The 14,200-nt window shown below is 43.2% G+C and overlaps 1 long non-coding RNA gene across 1 annotated transcript; it reads left to right on the top strand.

The window, feature by feature from the left end:
• Positions 1-1,230: 1,230 nt before the first annotated feature.
• On the top strand, positions 1,231-13,713 carry LOC118595050. Its single transcript, XR_004946436.1, has 3 exons — positions 1,231-1,378; positions 12,343-12,698; positions 13,567-13,713. It is a non-coding gene; the product is annotated as an uncharacterized LOC118595050 (long non-coding RNA).
• The last annotated feature ends 487 nt before the right edge of the window (positions 13,714-14,200 follow it).

Genomic DNA, 14,200 nt, shown 5'->3' with positions numbered 1-14,200 from the left:
TGAGTGACTCACAACTGCCCCTAACTCCAGCACTAGGGGATCCTACACCCTCCTGCAGGCAGGTACACACACACACACACACACACACACACACACACACACTTTTTTTTTTTTAAGGGAACTGCCTTTAGTATATATCTCCCACTTCAACTCCAGAGGGTAGGCAATGGCTGCCAGGAAGAGTCCTTGGCTGACCGTTGTCAGATCAGTGGGAAAAAGCACGGTGATGAGCAGTCAGTGCAAACTGCAGGAAATGGGTGTGTAACCTGAGTGTCATCCGTGACATTGTGTGACATGGCTTTTCTGTGACCTGACGATCTTCACTTCCTTACCTGCCTGTCTCCAGTTCTAAACATTTGTGCTACACATTGCCCTGTCCTCAGAATGAGGACAAGCTTCAGAGTGCAAATTCTTTTCTGGCTTTGGTTTTGTTTTGTTTTGTTTTGTTTTGTTTTGTTTTGTTTTTGTTATGGGGGGGTTAGTTAAAAAGGGAGGTAGCAAACATTATTAATCATACTTTAAAACCTTAACATTAAACTGGGCGTGGTGGCACACTCAGGAAGCAGAGACCCTAGAATCTTTATGAGTTTAAGACCAGCCTGGTCTACAAAGTAAGTTCCAGGACAGCCAGAGCTACACTGTGAAACCTTATCTCAAAACAACAACAAAACAACCTTCTTGATGCCAGGGCCTCCATTAGCTTTTTTATCAGACTTGGCTAGACTTCACACCAGTAGCTGCTCCCCGTAATGGAATTCAGAAGTGTTTTCTCCCGCCAACGCTATGGTTAGCAGCTTCTTCAACTGAACCGCACCAGACACAGCGCGCTGCCCCATACACTAGAAGTCCAGCGGCTCCAACCTACAACACTCAACACTCACCTGCTTGTGTACACCAGTGTGCCTGGGTGCCCCTCCCCCCGACCCTAGGTCTCCCAGCCCTAGGACACGGTAAGGGTACTTTTTGGTGAAAGTTTTGATGGGGGTGGGAGGAGGGTAACGGACTCAAGTCCAAGGAGAATGGACCATCTTCTTAACGTAACCAAGCAACTGAGTGAGAGTTAAGAAGGGTGGGGTGGGGTTATCATGAAAGGGAAGCTGGGGAGTGGCTTGGTGGTATAGGACGCATGCTTAGCATGCACAAGGCACTAGGCTCAATCCTCAGCGTAATAAATACGTGAATGAATTTGGCAGTTCTGTTCCACGAACCTGCCCAGTGAGCTTTCTGAGTTTTCAGTACTGCCGCTTGCTTGAGAGTCTAAGCCTTCTAGAAAGAGATGCGCCCTGCCCCAAGCCCTGCACAAAGGCAGCCAGCCGGTTTCCCTCTTTCTGGAGCAGGGCATGACGGTAAATCTCTCTCCTAATCCCAGATGCAGAGGGTGAGTGACCGGCGCAGCTTCCCGCTGGGGAAACGCTCTCTCAATTACTGCTGTCTCCATCCTCGCTTCCTCATGACAAAGTGTCCCTTTATAGAGCCCCTGTCCCTGAGCCACGGTGTTCTGTGTGGAGAGTCGCTTATTCTTTTGATCTCTTTTTTATTAACTCACCCCTCGCATGTTCAGATTTGTTGTGTGTGTAGTCTTTATAAACCGACGACCAGGCAAAGGTAAAGCGACGTCCTTTGATTTTTATCTGCTGCAGACTGAAGATGAATTCTAAGTGTGGTTTTAGAAGTGGCTGGCTTCCTCCTAGATTTCATTTTCTTAAGGCTGAGAAAGCAATTGAACAAGGTGTCAGGGTCCCAGGAACTGCAATTGTGGCCGTGTATTAGATTTGTAGAACTCTCGGGTTGTGTTCAAGCTGAATGAATAAACAGAAGTATCTTTTCCAGTACATCTCTCCTCTACTTTAAAATAGGAAATTACAATGATAGACAGCTTTGTTGTTGTTTTATTCTGTTTATGTTTATTTATATCCTGTTTTGTTCCAGAAAAAAAGAAAAGATTTAATGCAGGGTAATAGATGAATTTCTCATCGACCTGCAGGAGCAATTTCATTTTATTTATTTATTTTTTGGTATCATACTCACTTGTTAATGATTGATATGTTAATGATTTGATTAATCCATTGGGTTGGATTCATTTACATCATCATTTACATGTCATCAAGATGTGTTTTCGAGGAGACCGTTAACGTCCTCCTCAAAATGCTCCATTTCTTAGCATAGGGAACTTGATTTTTCATAAGCAAACAGTATCAAATCCTTGGAGCCTATGGGAAGGAAGCAGGAATGTGAGTCTGGGGAGGTTAAGCTGTCTTGCCCAGGTTTCTTAAACCCAGGAGGGCTATGCTTGGGTTTATATTTGCTTTTGTATGGAGCTTATTTTTCTGTAGCACACAGGACAGGACTCCATAAAGTTTCTGGAGTGAACGGAGGGAGTGAACATCAGCACCTTGGCCATCTGCCTGCCATAGGCTGAAGAAAGGCCCAGAAAGACTAGGTCCCCAACTCCAACCTGTGGTGCTGTCAGACTGAGGTCCTTGTGCTGAATATCAAGGTCATGAAACCTCAGAGACCCAGTGGGGCCTATGCTCATTCTTTGTAGGCACAGGGAAAGTCAAGTTCATGGGAAAGACAGTGAGCAGGTCAGAGCACTGTTTCCCACAGTGCAATTTCACACGGCTTGAGTAGTGTATGAACAGCATCAAAACCCACTGAAGGCAGAGAAAATCGCAATCCACTTGCAATTCCCTCTCGAACTGCCAATCACAATAAGGAGCAGGTCGACTTGGTGTTGACAGACATTTAGCAGCCCTCTCACTCTTCTTACAAAGAGCTGCCTGCCATCAGGCCAGGAGCCTTCTGCGAGCCTCAGTAGTCAGCTCTGATCTCATGAGGACGTCCCCATTCTGCCATGTTTGGATTTACCATGTTTTCCTACAGAGTCATGCAGGATGTGCGGATGAGATGACGTTGTAAAGTTATTTCTTTAAAACAAATATGTGGGGCCACAAGATGGGTGAAAGAGACGCTGTGCAAGCCTGACAGCCTGAGTTCAAGCTCAGGAACTCACAGTGGAAGGAGAGAGCTGACTCCAGAAAGTTGTCCTCTGACCTTCGTGTGTCCCCTGTGCGTGTCTCACACATTCACACAAAGTAAAATGAATGTGCTCAGGTGTTTCCATTAAATTAACTTGAAGAATCAGTTATAGAGATGTTGTATAATTCTTAAAATTGGGATTTAAAAGAGGGGGGTGCTGTGGATATCGCTCTGTATAAATAAAATGCTGTTTGGCCAGTGGCCAGGCAGGAAGTATAGGTGGGACAAGAGAGAAGAGAATTCTGGGAGGTGGAAGGCTGGGGCAGGGAGACACCCCCAGCCACTGCCATGAGAAGAAAGAGATAAGGTACTGGTAAGCCACGAGCCACATGGCAAAGTATAGATTAATAGAAATGGGCTAAATATAAGAGTAAGAGCTAGACAATGATAGGCCTGAGCTAACGGCCAAGCAGTATAAATAATATAAATGTCTGTGTGTTTATTTTACAAATGGGTTGTTGAACTAACAGGGCTTGGTGGCACCTGGAGAGAAGCTCTCCAACTACGGGGGGGGGGGGGGGGGATTTCAGAAAAACATGTCCTGAGACAGAAATGGGCCTTGATCTTAGAAGAAACAAATCTTGGACAAGGCAAAGTATGGAACACATCTCTGGCTACCAGTTTGCTCCTGTGTAAACGTTAGCACGCCTTCTTCAGAGTTGTATGTAGTGATGGAGTGAGCAACTGAAGAGAAAGCCTTTGTATAAAGTACTACACTCCTGGAAGGGATTTTATGTGAGAGACGGAAAGGATGGAAAATGGAAGGAATGAAACTTCAGGTTGAAAGAACTTAGATGAATCACACACACACACACACACACACACACACAAACACACACACACACATACTGTTCTCACTGGAGATGGGCAGGAGGCTTGGTCTTTGGAATAGCAGGAAGTCACCCAGGCAGCATCTGTTGTGTACTACAGTAGGGATGAGAAAAAAGGGAAGAAAAAGAAAGGGTGGGATGTGTGTGTGTGTGTGTGTGTGTGTGTGTGTGTGTGTGTGTGTGTGTGTGAGAGAGAGAGAGAGAGAGAGAGAGAGAGAGAGACTCTGCTTTGCTTTCCGTTTAATTGGACAACCCAAAGGGCAGCTCTGTAAGTCAGGGCAAGGCACTCCTGAGGGCAAAGACTCTACAAAAGCCCTCCCTGTGAGATCGGATCCTGGTAGCTCAGTACATGTACAACTAGATCCAGGGACCTGTTACACACCCAAGCTGCTGAGTAGGCAATAAAGCACTTGCTGAACAGCGGCTGATGACCTGAGCTAGGATCCCATGAACCTATACAAAAGCCCGAGGAATGGCTTGAATCTGTGATCCCAACATTTCTACAGGGAGAGGGGGGTTTGTGGAGCAGCTCTCTGGAGATACAGAGTGGTGGCAGAGATGAGAAGCCCTGCCTTCACCTGCAGCATGAATCCTAATTGGTCTGAATAATAAAAACCCGGAGTCAGATATTAGGGTAAACGCTGAAAGATCAGAGAAGTAAAGAAGCAGCCAAAAGGGGCAATCCTGTCTCTACCAATTCTCAAGCTGAATGGGGGAGATCCTGTCTCTACCTCCCTAGTGCTGGGATTAAAGGCTTGAGCCTCCCACGTGCTGGGAATAAAGGCGTGCATCACCACCGCCTGGCTGTGTTTCTCTTTTAGACTGATTCAATCTCATGTAGCCCAAGGTGGCCTTGAACTCCTGATCTTCCAGCTTCCTCTTCCCAAGTACTGGGATTAAAAGTGTGTACCACCACTGCCTGGCCTCTATGGTTAACTAGAGGCTAGCTCTGCTCTCTGATCTCCAGGCAGGCTTTATTTGTCAGAACACAAGTAAAATATCACACAACATTGACCACTCCAGAAAACCATCTGCTAACTAACATGTCTGTGCCCACATTCACCCTCCACACAAATATCCTGTGAGGAAGGAGGCAAAGTTTTCCCTAGCCCTTAACTCCCAACATTCATAGTGATACCACAAGTGGGGTCCATCAGTATAAACATTTGTTAAATGGAGAAAAGGAAAGAGGAAAAATAGGAGACAGAGAGGAAAGGGGATGGAGAAAAAGGTCCAATTTTCCAGGCTGTTGATCAGAAGAGTTCAGGCCTCTGAGAAGGCCTGGAATTTCATCCCATGTTCCTTTGTTTCCTGTGAGGAGGAAATGGATGAAAATGAGCTTAAGGCCCAGTGTTGCTGATTCTAAACCTTACCTTGACCCCGTTCTATCTGTGTGATACTGTGCACATCACTCATTTCATCCAATGACAGTCTTCCCATCGGTAACATGGGAATGATCACCGACACTTCACAGAGTCACAGCTAGTTTCACTGAGCTCATATAGGTACCAATGATGAATGACCCAAACGCAGTTTTCGTTATTACTGTTGTTATTATACATACTCTGCAGAAATTCAGAGAATTATTTTGAGTCTGTTAAAAGGGTGACATGAGATGGATTTTTTTACTCCACAAACAGATTCTCATACTTTCTTCCTAATTAGACTCTATCTGTCTTGTCTGTAATTCCTGTGTAATTAAATTGAAATTAAATGTCAATTTACTTTAAATTATAGAGTAATTCTATGTATACATGCCACGCAATCTGCATTTTGTTCGAAGATGACAACCAAAAATATCCTGACAGTCCCTCTGTAATTACATAGTGATCTGATTAAGTTCAGCATGAGAAACTACCTGCCAGGCCCTAAGAAGGAAAAGCAGTACACTGGAAGGAGAGAGGTTAGCTCAGAGGAGGGGGCTAGCAGGAACTCACCTTCCCTAAGGACCTGCCGCTCTCCAGGAGGCAGGACAGACTGAGCCAATGAGAATCCCCTTGGGGGTAGTAGATGGCGATTCTTTATTGTAAAAAAATCAGTTTATTGAATATATTTTAAGAGAGCAGTAACTTAAGAACGTCTTGAAAAATGAGGGTGATCCTTTACGAGAAAAAAAAGTCTTAATTATAGAACAGGTTAACTGCTACAATTGCCCCTTAGACATGTCTAACCTCACTGTTGGATTCAGGTTGGTGTCAAAGGACTTCGGTCTGTGTGTTGTGACTGTGAATGTCAACCAGAGATTGCATTTTCTAGTAACACACCAAATGGCATCTATCTCCTGGTTCCCATAATGTTTCAATACCTGACACCACTCCCATTTATCATCAACAAGCATATTACTATATCTATGCTACCTGAGTATAAACTGCAGTTTTCAAACATGAGGCAAGTGGTGGTGGTGGTGGTGGTGGGGTGACTCGGCAGGCATTGGGTGGTTGAGGACATTGGGCTGAACTTGTTACTGGCACACAGCAATGGCACCACCAGAAATGGAAATGTCACTGGCTGTGCTTCCCTCCCCTACGTCCACCCCAGCAGTCACAGATCGGCCTCACCCCTTGGCGCCTTCCTTACTCAGGCTGGCCTATTTCTAGCCATGAATATGTTGTGTTCTGGCAGGATTTGGGGACAGAGGAGCCTCTTGCTTTCCATTAATGTGAGGTCCTTCAAGCTTCCTTTATCTACTCTTTCTCCGGGCTAGTTACTCACACAGTGACTGAGTCTGAAGGATCCTCCAGGGCATATCTTCAGAGGAGGTGACAGGTCCTTTGAGCAAATGGCCCAGTCATGAGTGAGCGAATAGAAGCCAAGGACCCCATCATCATGTCGGACACTTTTGAAAGATGCTGCAGAGAAGATGAAATTCACCGTCCTAAGTTTCAGAGTGGGCTCTTTATCTACTCAACTACAGCCCCTAAGTTAGTCACCAAACCTCTATGAGCCTTGATTCCCTTAGTATGAGTCACACTCCTGACTTCCCATGGGTTGTCAGGAGAACTAATTAGCCGCTAAGGGTGAAAATATTTGCAAAGAGGAAGGACGTGTCTAGCTCATCACTATTACCATCACCACCACAGATGTGTCGGTCAGGGTTCTCATTGACCATAGCAGAAAGCACAAGCAGGCTTGTGTTACAGCGATGGATGAAAAGGGAGGGATTGTGTTTCAGAGACTCTGGTTGTCACAATGGTGGGTTAGCCGTAACTTTGGGGCACACAGGTTCAGTCCTTAGGCTCAGTTCCCATATTGGTATGGCACCCGCTCTTGCTGAGTGTATGGCCTCACTCCCAGGCTCGGTCCCAGAGTGCCTCCCTCCAATCCCAGGCCTTGTTCTATTTATTGTAAGCCACTAGGTCACACACATGTGCCCCACATGACAGTCACTGTGGCTAAGAGGCGTGAGTATTCATTGGGATGGATGACTGGCTTCACTATGCCTGTTTTCCAGGCCTCTTTGTTGACCTCCTGACCCGAAATAGCACGTCTCATGTCTCACTCTCAACTATAGTCTCCCTCCCTACTCCCACTGAGCCTGAATGAGTGCATGCATATATTATATAGGTGTGTGCACATACACATGTATGTAGAGGCCAGAGGCTGACATCTGTGTCAGGCCAGAGGATGACATTCTTTCTCGATGGGTGTCCACTGTATTTTTTTAGGTATAGCCTTTCCATAGAGCTTAAACTCACTGACCTGCTAAGCCAGCTGGCCAGTGGGCTCCAGGGAGCTGCCTGTATGCATTCCCACAGAGCTGAGGTTATAAATGACCACCACTCTGCCTGGCTTTCCTTTTTACATGGATGCTGGAGATCTGAACTCATGGCCTCATGCTTATGAGGCAATGTACCAATTCAGCAGTGTCTGCCTGCCCCTTCTTCCCTCCCTTCTCTTTAAATCAGAAGCTAACATGCATCCCTAGATTGGCTGCTGCAAGGCAGTTAGCCAGCTGTGTGCCCACCCGCTGACCAAGGATACCAGCAATGTGAAATGGACTCTGATGCATCTGTCTGTGAACATTTTAAGGTCACTGTGCTTGTAGCATGCTTCCCTTGTGTTCTGAATAGTTCAGAATTTTGCATAATGGGCAACATGTAAAAGTCAACATTTCCCTTTTTGTGTCTGCCAAATTCCTTGGAAGGCTATAAAAATCCAACATTCCCTATGAACACTAAATGTTAAAACTGAATAGCTTCTCTAAAATAAGACTATTATTGCTCAAAATACAAAGCCATCGATCTCCTGCAATTGCCTTTTCTGTCTGTTGGGTCATTCTGGGATTACAGAGGATCCAAATGTGTCTCTGGGACTCCAGCTCCACACACCATGTGCTTGGCTCTTCCTTTAATCCAGTTTTAACTGGCATGGTTCTCCTCATCCAGAAGGTCAACTACGCTGATCACAGCCCAGCCAAGCTACATGTTTATCCTTGTCTTTATGCTTTCCCTTCTGTTGGAATATTATTATCTGGACACCAGAATTTAAAATGCATGATTATGTTAATTACTTTTCTCCTTGCTGTGACCAAATACCTTACCAGAAGCCACTTAATGGAGAGGTTTATTTTAGCCCAGTTTGGGAGTATAGGACATCAGGGCAGGGACAGGAATGATACTATGGCAGGAGTAGCTTCCAACTGTTAAAGCAGGAAGACAAGGCTGCAACAGCTGGAAATATCAGGAAGCAGAGAGGAGACAGTATAGCCGTAAATTTTCTCAGGTCCTGTCCAGCCCTGTGGTCTCTCAGACACTTATAAAATAATCATTCAGAGGCTTAATATTAATTATCTACTGTATGGCCTATGGCAGGCTTCTTGCTAGATAGCTGTTATATCTTAAATTAACCTATTTCTGTTAATCTATGTATTGTCAAGTGGCCATGGCATTACCAGTCTTCTAGAATGTTGCTCCTTGGGCTCTAGGCTGGTGTCTCTCCCTCCTCTTCTTTCTTCTTTCCCTATAGCTGCTTGTATTTCCCACCTGCCTCTAAGTTGCCTTGCCATAGATCAATGCAGTTTTATTTATCAACCAATCAGAGCAGCACATATTCATAGCATACAGAAAGACTTCCCACAGCAAGACAGGAAGTGGGCAGAACTACAGATCTCAAGGTTTGCCCACAAGTTTTCTCACTGGGCCTCACCTCTCAAAGGTTCCCTGAACCCCCAAGATAATGCCACCAGGTGGGGACCAAGTGTTCAATCACAATCAGCTTGTGGAGATATCTTATATCTTAAACTGTAACAATAAGGTATATAAAGGGTTACAATGAAAAATACGTTTTGTTATATCCATGAATTACAGACTTCCTGTCCCATATTATTGCCCTGTCTTTCTACATGCATGAATGTCCCATGCATATGCAAGTATTATATATATGGAATGTTAATTGTATTAATACTTATATTTCTTTTTTGCCATGTATTACACAGAACATATAATTTTTCTAGAATTTGCTTTTGCTGTTTTTTATCTTTATTTTTTAATTTTAAAAATTATTGTGTTTTGGTGTATAGTGTGTGTGAGTATGGGCACAGACATGCTATGACAAGTGTGGACACCAGAGGCCAACTTTTAAACATGAATTTCTCCTTCCACTGGGGCTTTCTGGGCTCAAACTCAAGGGCAGGCCTATACAGTAGTATGTGATCTTACTCACTTACTCATCTTGCTGGCCTTGGCTTTTATTTTGTGTTTTATTTTAGCTAATTAATTAATTAAACTTAGTTTTCAGGCAGGGTCTTACTTTGTAGCCCAAGTTGGCTTCAGACTCACAAAAATCTACCTGCCTTTGCCTCCCAAGGGTTGGAATTAAAGGCAAGCACCACCATGCCCATCAACATTTTTCCTTTTTTTTTTTTTTCCTTTGTTCTGTTCTGTTTTGTTTTGTTTTGTTCAAGATAGGGCTTCTCTGTATAGCCTTGGCTGTCCTAGAACTTGCTTTGTAGATCAGGCTAGCCCCAAACTCATAGAAATCCACCTGCCTCTCTTTCCTGAATGCTGGGATTAAAGGTACATGCCACCATGCCCAACCTCATTTTTCATTTTATTGTAGTTTGTCTTAGAAAATATTCCATATTCCATACAACCACAGAAGGAACTCTGTTTATTTATGCTACCAATGTGTTTTCCTTTTATAAACTGGATGGATCTCTAGTAATGGAATTGCTAGACTAATCCATAGGTGTTTTTTTTATTATATTTAAAATACTATTGCATTCTGAAAAATGAGTACATTCTCAAGTTACAGATATAAAAGTTGCATGAGTATTTAGAAAAAAAGTAATCCTCTTGAATGTAATCGTCTGAAAGCCACTCAGTTCCCGTTCCTGTCGGGGATTTCCGGCATCAGCTGGTCTAATCCACACCTAGAAACACAAATGGTCTGGTCAACACTCTCCTTTTTCTCGTCCACACCCTGTATCGTGGCCATGGGTACAAGTCAGCACATGGGGAAATGTTTCTCTATTCCAGCGGGACAGTGTTTGTCAAGGCTCACACATATTTGAGGGATCCCCCTTTTGCAGATTTTTGGATCACTGGAGTCTTCAGCAAGGTCAAACAACGTAAACCACATGTACACATCATTTGGCAAAACCACAAACAGGCCCAAAGGAGGACATATGTCTAGAAATAAAACTATTTGCACAAAAGGTAGCTAGATTTTCAAATATAACTATCACCAAACTGCCCTCTAAGAGATTTTATCTATTTACATCCCTAACAGGATGTGTGAGTGACTATTTCCTAACATGTCCCCTTACCAGACACATATAATATACTAAGACATTTTCTTATCTTTATTAGTCTGGCAGGATAAATGGTATTTTAATCTAAGCATATCTACTGATGGATAATCATCATATTTAATATGTTTAAAATCAATTTATAATTCTTTATGATCTGACTAGATTCTTTGTCTTTGTTTGTTTGCTGTTCTCACTCTCATTGACTTGTGGGAGGTTTTCTGTGAATTATAAATTACAACTTGCCGTTCATCTTCTGCCTCTGTTATTTGTTCCATCATGCAGAAAAAAAGAGGTTTGTTTTTTTTTTTAAAATAGTTTAGCACTTTTTGAAATTAAAGGTCTTATATCATGCTTAGAATTTCTTTATTCAATTGCAGATTATTATATATTAGGTCTTCGTGGTGTTGCATTAAATCTTTATAAATTAAAAATCAGTGATGTATTTATTTGCGTGGGGGCATTCCATGCCACAGAACAAGTGTGGGAGTCAGAGGAAGTCATTTTTCCTCTTCCATCATGTAGGTCTCAAGGGTCAGACTCAGGTCACAAGGCTTGACAGCATCTCACTGGCCCCTTATAGATATTGTATTTGAAATGTCCGATTCTGCAAAGCCCAACTTCCAAGCACAGGGTATGTTGACTATTCAAAGTGTCTGCTGTCTACTGCCTTAGTGCTCTAGTGCTGTGAAGAGACCCCATGACCAAGGCAACTTATTAAAGAAAGCATCTGATTGGGGCTTGCTTACAGTTTCAGAGGTGAGTCCAATACCATCATGGCAGGAAGCCTGGTAACAGGCAGGCAGGCAGGCACTGAAGAAATAGCTGAGAACTTACATCTGATCCACAAGCATGTAGCAGAGAGAGCGAGACTGAGCCCACTGCTCGCTTTTGGAACCTCAAAACCCACTCCCAGTGACATACCTTCTCCAACAAGGCCATTGTGAGAGGCCAGCTCCCTATGAAGAGGGAGAGGGATAAGAAATTTTTAGATAGGAGAAAGACAGAAACACAGGATAGCTTTGGGAGGACCTGAATTAGAACCCAATGGTCCCTTGTGCCTCTTCAAAAGGGCTTTTTATAACAATGCCAAGGGGCAGGGTAATACACCTCCCCCTTGCTAGTTCAAAGCACAGCCAAGTGTAGACTCTTCCAAACACCTAATCATCCCCTTATGCAGCTCTGCTAGGTAAAGCAAGCTCAGATTCTAGGATCCTGAGTAAGTTCTCACTAGGAAACTTCTGTGGGTCTCTACATGCCATACTTCCTAATCCTTCCTAAATAGTCCACCACCAAGGAACCAAACATTAAAATATATGAGCCTATAGGATCCATCCTCATTAAAACCACTACATTTGTCCTTATACATTATCCATTCCCTCCTAAGTCCCAGCATCCATCAACACAGAGCTGAATTCTATTGGGTGTATGTTCAGTCTTGGTACCAAGTGCAAGGTTGCATGCAGAACAACCAGCAGGCATTTCCCTTTTACATGGAACCATTCATAGCCAGAAAGGCGTGGCCATGTCACCTCTCTGCTCACCACTGCCTCACAGAAAGATGTCCTAAGAGATGGGTCACTGAGTCTCTGAGAACACATCTTTTGAAGCAAAATTGGAAATCATGTTATTCATGGTTTTGGGAACATGAATATCTTCAAAGCACAACAGCAAAACATTTTTTAACCCAATTTCACAAACCTCCTTTTCTATGGTGATTTCTAGGGCATACTTCAGAAAGTCAAAGATGCTGTGAATTTGGAAGCCCGAGGAAACACATTAATTCCTGAAGTTTAGATTGCTGGAAGAAGTGGATGAGCCAAAGGGAAAGCCTTTTCCACAGAGAAAATGCTTTCAACAACTGCGTGAAGTGTCTGTTCTGGAGACAAGGCCTTGGGTGGCTACTATATGGATTCCTGTTAAATGTGAACCTGTCGGCACAGACCTCTCAAAAAACTAATGTCTCCAATGTAGCCTGCTGTCCACACGCTCATCTGGAAAGTCAAGTCATTCAAGTAGAAAGGAATAAATTGATTGAAGAGGAAGCTGGGGAAAGCAGTATTTTAATCTTTCTGAAACCGGTGAGTGGAGTGCAGGAATCACAAATCACTGACTTCCCGGTGTTCTTAGGATGTGGTCCATCCCATCCCTTGAGGGACTGGCAGACTATCCCAGGCCTAAGTGAGTCACTGTGTGATAGTATTTGACTGTGCAGATGATGTGAGGTCAAGAATGGACATGTGATCCAGATCACAGGCAATGAGATCCCATCTTGGAACTGTTACTTGAATTGTGAGGCAAGAGAATCCTCTTCTAGCTGGATTAGCAAAGCTGAGAGGATGCAGCTACAGACAGATTGAGAAGAAACCGACTGTAAGGGGGAACATGATCTGTGTGACACACTGAAATTAAGTGGGTGCTAACGATTTGTTGTGATTCCCTAAAACTAGCTATGGCGGAAACCAGGTGAACACATTAATCCCTGAACCACTGTAATATAATCTCATACTGGCCCCCTGAATGCTAACAGGAGTTGGTTTATGATCACTTCCAACTGATAACAGCACAGATTTGCATCACATAACTACATAACACAAAGGAAGGAAGAAGGACTCTCTTCCAGAGAGTCCTTCCATGTTCCAAATCAATCAAACCAACCACAAAACCAGAGAATTGGTGATGTTTTCTACCACCCAATTTGGCAACAATGAGTAGACTGCCATTGATTTTTATTAATAATTTCCCACTTGAATCTCTTTCCAGCTTTCCTTTCCTAGAAATTCCAAAGGAGGTGTCCCTACATTCACTCTACTAAGATGCAGACAATATAATATACATAAACAAGGCATTTTCTAAGACTTAACTTGAAATTCACAGTCAAGACTGAGGTACAAGAATAAAATATCTGGTTGCAGTGGGATTCCATGTCACATGTCCTTATCCTTGCAGGGCAGGCAACAATGAAGGCTTCATGCTCATATAAGAAGACAATTTAAGAAGGAATTCAGGGACAATGAGAATCCCTTGGAAGAGATTCCTGGAAAAGTTTCTGGACTCAACTTCTCTGAGAAGTTATAAGGGAATCCTTTTTTGTTAAAAATCAGCTCTGTTTAAAAATATCAACAATAAAAAATGTTTAAGATCAATGGTTCTCAAATATGTTTCTTTATCAGAATCATTTGGAGAGATAAAATGTGCACAATTTCCAGATTTTTCCATCTAACCTTCCATCTAGCTGCAGGGTTAAAAGCCATGCTGTTTGTATAGGAGTCTGTGTGTTTACATGTGTCTGTGTAGCTGTGTGTGTGTGTGTGTGTGTGTGTGTGTGTGTGCGCGCGCGCGGGCGCGTACATATTTTAAAGTACTATATACCCGAATACTCTTTATTTGTATCATTCTCTTATTAAATTTTCACAATAACCCTATGGTGTAGGTACTTCTAGGCTATGGAATAGATATAATTTTATACCTATTTTATAGATTGGAAATATAATGCTTAAGGTATGGTGGTGGTGCATGCCTTTAATCCCAGCACTCAGGAGGCAGAGGTTTGTTGCTACTTCATAACTGTACTTTTGCTACT

Source organism: Onychomys torridus, chromosome 13 (assembly GCF_903995425.1).
Source record: "Onychomys torridus chromosome 13, mOncTor1.1, whole genome shotgun sequence".
Lineage (NCBI taxonomy): Eukaryota > Metazoa > Chordata > Mammalia > Rodentia > Cricetidae > Onychomys > Onychomys torridus.
Note: the sequence above shows the minus strand (reverse complement) of the source record. Positions and strands in the feature narration are given on the sequence as shown.